Source organism: Cryptomeria japonica, chromosome 3, assembly GCF_030272615.1.
Source record: "Cryptomeria japonica chromosome 3, Sugi_1.0, whole genome shotgun sequence".
Lineage (NCBI taxonomy): Eukaryota > Viridiplantae > Streptophyta > Pinopsida > Cupressales > Cupressaceae > Cryptomeria > Cryptomeria japonica.
In genome coordinates this window covers 399,265,661-399,270,694 of record NC_081407.1, presented here as the reverse complement: position 1 = coordinate 399,270,694, position 5,034 = coordinate 399,265,661, and positions in this window count along the sequence as shown.

Below are 5,034 nucleotides of genomic sequence, written 5' to 3'. Positions count from 1 at the left end.
CGATCACAAAACACATCAAAAGTAGGCATGGTGAAGCGTGTACCCAATGCATCCACAGTAGAATAAAAGGTGGAAGCAAATATCTGATAGGGACCTCGAAGCTTAGAGAGAATCAGGTAGATACACTCTGGGTTGGTCTTATTTTTACCACAACTGTGAAGGATAGATCTGGTGGTTTTGAACTTGTTTAGAAAGTCCTCAATGTGAGGAAAAGATTTAGGTAAAAAGGAAGAGAGCTCTGCCTCAATTTGTAATGCTCTAAACTCATTGACAGTACCAAAGAGTGTTTCGAATTTGGACCACATAGCCTGAGGAGTGAGCAAACCATCAAGGTGAAAAAGCAAGTTGTCTGAAACATGTAAGGAGATGACACCCATAGCCTCATCCATCTTATTATGGTGTTGAAGAATCTCAAAAGGATGTTGCAACAACGACTGATCCACATCCAAACAGGATCACAACCCCCTTGATCTAAGAAGCCTTGTCATATGAGCTTTTGAGAGGTGATAGTTCTGGGATGTAAGAAGCTCAACTGAAGAATCTGCCATGTGCACCTGTACTTGAACCTGGACCTACTCTTGATTTTTTTAATTAAGTGATCTTTCAGAATACACAGAAGATGCAGAAGGGGTTTCTTTTGTTTTTTTTGAGTTTAGGTGTTCTAATTTTCTGAAGTAAATTATGGAAAATAGTAAAAAATAACACCCCCCCACAATATGTAAAACAAAAACCCAATACAATCTGATAGCCAGAAAAGAAGACAAGAACAAAGAAAATGCGACAGACACTATCTTGTGTACATGGTGATTTTTAATGAAAAAAAATAACTCCAAATATGAGAAGAACTCTCCAAGACCTTTATGATGCCTATTTGTTTTCCAAAAACGGACTCCGTTTGCCCAAGTTATGGCTCCCGGAGTGCAAAAAAGAGCGCTGACTTGGATGGCAAAAAATAGGTACCAAATGAAAAATTCAGCAAATCTCACCACCAGATCTGAGTAGGACTCGAAAAGAGCTTTCCGGCGCCTATTCGTTTTCAAAAATCTAACTCCATTTGCCCAAGTTATGGCAAAAAAACCTCCCCCAGTCAAAAGGGCTTGCAAGAGGAGGAGAGGGAGAATAGGCTGAGCGGTGGTGTAGATCGGGCAGTGCAGAGGGCAGTCGGGCGGCGGTCGGGCGGTGCAGAGGGCAACGACTGTCGGACGAAAGGCGGCTGGTAGAGTGGGTAGCCCCGAGCAGAAGGTGGTTGGGCGTTAGTGAAGGAGAGCGGGCGGCCCCGGGCAGAAGGCAGTGGGTGGTGGGGCGGAAGGTGATCGGGTGGTGTAGCGGCCACCAGGCGGAGGCAGGCCAAGGCGGTGGGATGGTAATTGTCGACTGCTTAAGCTAGTCGCAGCGGTTTAATAAACCGCCAACGGCTGGCGATAGCGGTAATAGCCTGGGCACACCATTAAAAGGCCCAAAAAAAAACTTTTTGTTTTTTTATAATATTTTTTATATTTTTATTCTTATTTTGCCTCGAAAAACATGCCTGCAAAGGGCAAACTCAAAAAAAAATTACCAGAGATAAATTTGTCCAAATTGGACAAATTTTATATGAAAATGGGGATTTTTGGGTGTTCTAAGCTCAATGTTGAGGTCCTTTTGAGCTCAAAATGCTCAGAAATAAAATTAAAAAAAAAAAAAAGATACCCCAAATCCAAACTAAAACATCTGAAAAAGAACTGAAACCTTTGCCTTCAGAGAAAATCTTCTGAAAAGAAATCAGGAACAAGCAACAGCAGATGATGGCTCTGATACCATGAAGAAGTTGAGAAAATACAACTTCTGAGATCCCAAGAGCATCTGTATGCAAGAATACATGTCACAAGAGAAGATTGGAGACTGAATACAAAAAAGGCTCTGAAAGAGACATTATCATTCAGAGAGGGAATGAAAAATAAAGTTACAATACAATCCTTAAGACAGGAGAATGTGAAACCCTAAAGATATGCAACCCTAAAGAGATAAAGAGTGTTTAATAATTAGAATAATTATTAAATATCTACAGTATTATTAAATGCCTAAGTTTAGCTTAAGCATAGAGTATAATAGACTAATAATTAAACAAATAATTATTAGCTAATGCAAGATAACTCTAACAATAAGCAATAAAGTGTATGTAGAGAATAAATTACTTTATCATTCTAAATTTTTGCTCTCACATATATCCAAATGAAACAAACTATTACAAGCCATGGCAAGAATGAAGGTCCAAAAGAAAAGTTGAAATATCTACCATACAGATTTCAAAAATTCATATTAGTTGTTAGAGTTTACTTTGATAGTGCAGATTAGCTATCCTAACTTCTTAAAGCTTTTTTTAAAAAAAACTCTAGTGATATTTGGACAATGTAAAAATTTGTCATATATAGGTTTTTCTTGGAGTTATATAGGTTTTTCTTGGAGTTGTCAATTTCCTTGATAAGTATACAAGTGAAGCCATCAAGCTTGTTTCTATAGAAATCATCTTTATGTACCACATAATTTGGAATTTTGAGTTACAATGTTTTGTCATTGGTGGTGGTTATAGGACTTTTGGGTGATTAGCAGTACTAAGTCAAGTGTTTTAAGTTGTGCTTGGGTAGCTTACTAAACTATTCATCAAGTAAACACAAATAAAAAAACATGAATCCATGAGTAGGAAACTTACAAATAGGCCTATTATATCAATGGCATATATTGGTTATAGGAAAGGAGCAATATAGAATTAGAAATTACAAAATATAGAATATACAGGCCTATTATAGATTACAGAACATAAAAATTAGTCTATCAAACTACAAAATGAAAAAAATAGAATCTCTTGTATAAAATTTTAATTTATATGTAAATAATTTCTCCTCTCTCATGAAACCTCCAACTTTATTTAAATAAATTATGAAACCTACTCTATAAATCAAAAACTTTCGATAATGAGCTTATTTTAGCTATAAAGCCTATGAGGGTATATAGTTATTAAAAAAAAGCATTTATGATAAGTTGCATATGTGACTTTATTTGCAAACAAGATGTTTATATGTTTCTAATGTGTATAAATTGTCTTAAGAAGTTAATTCAACACACTACATTAGATGAGAACAACCAAATGAAAGAGGCCAACAAAAAGAACACTCTTTCAAAAATTTATTCACTAGTTTCTCATTTTTCAGTGCTAAACTTGATAATTTAATTAAATAGATAATTAAATTAATGATAGTTGGTTTTAGATAATTTATCAATAAATGTTAAGTTTAAAAAAACAATAGCGAAAGAAATACTTATTGGACTCGTAATCTTATGAGAAGGTGAGAATATTGATATCTAGTAGAATCCATTTGTTACATCTCATATCTTTATGACAGAGAAATATTAATAAATGAGAATGAAAATAAACTAATTAGTTGATGGGAGGAAAAAGTATTAAAGCAAGATTTCCATCTATAGTAGTAACAATTGAAACTAGGTAAGGCGGAAGGAATGATCTTCTTGCTATATCTTTGGTGGATGTGATGAGCATGTGTAGGGTAAGGTCATCCATAAAAGCATAAATGACACACAGAAGTCGAGTGTCCATCGGGGACTTGACAAAATGTGTTCAACAAAGAAATTTTGAGAGAGGGATAGGTAGTGCTACCCATTGAAGCATGGTGAAGCATTAATTAAGTCACTACTCTATAAGAGGGTTATGTTTATGGAAGTCAAAATCATGAGGATATCGAAGCATGGTGATATGTAAATTAAGTTATTACTCTACAAGAGAGTTATGTTTATGCAAGATGAAATTACCAAGATACTAACCTTGAGGTACAATCAATTATTTTAGGTTATTTACCTTTTTCAAACGGGTAAAACATCATACTTTATTTACTCTTCTTAGCTTGTGTGATGGGCTCTTTTTAGGATGCAACTTCAAACAAGATGACTCTTTATGACCATCCTTACGACAATGAACATGCATTTAAGTGCAAGTTTAGTTTTAGTGCATGGAAGGTACACTTATTTTTCCTTAGCTTTGAATCCCTTACCATTATGGTAGGATTTATAATTATATATTTAAGGTAATGAGATTCATGTGTGACCTTTAGTTTGATAAGAAAAACAAAGTCAAGAAGCTAAGTTTTAAGATGTCCTAGGTATTTCATTAAGGCATTTCTTTGTTGTACATGTCATGTATTTATACAACTCTTTGATGAATTCCACTAGTATGTTCATGTAAATTTTGACACTATTTTAAGAATTTCTACTCTATACATTTTTTCCTTTATAAAAATTGGTTTTTATCTAACTTTTAAAATTATTCTCAATACCTTATATAAGCTTGTGTTTTTAATGCTACAAAAATACAAGACACTCAAATAAAGTCAGCATTTTTTTTAATTCTCAATTGTCAAAGAGAATTTTTTTACCTCTAAAAGCACAAATCAATGATCAAGTTGGTATTTAATCAATTTACTTTTGAATGGTAGGATCTCAATCTTAGACTTTTCTCAAAAGACTCTTTAACTTTTTTAAGACTATGGAATTTGTTATATCCTTACCATTTTTTACCTCTCCATAAATTCCTCGATCAAGCTTGTCATGACCTCCATTAACTGAGATGGGCTTGAAATTAAGCATCGACATTAAGGAATCTTTCTTCAAAATCAAATTCTTCTTCACATGTCATTCTTCTCAACTCACTTCACCTATGAGTTTTGATCTATGTGCAAAGGTAAAACATTTTTTATACATGATCATGTTGTTGCAAGAACTTGCAAAACAAACAACTTCAAAAAAGCAATGAAATGGTTTTGATACCACTTGATTAATAAACATAGTGGGTATTCTTCATGCTTGTTTGTTATCAATGGATTTAAATCTTGGTTAGGGAAAGTGGAACAATGTTGAGAATTCAAATGATATTAATCAAATATGAAAACGAAAGATGATAGAGAGAAAAACCATGAACATAAGATAATCTTACTTGGAGGAACCTTTTTTAGGTGAAAATTCTAACTAAAAGGTGAGCATTACCTC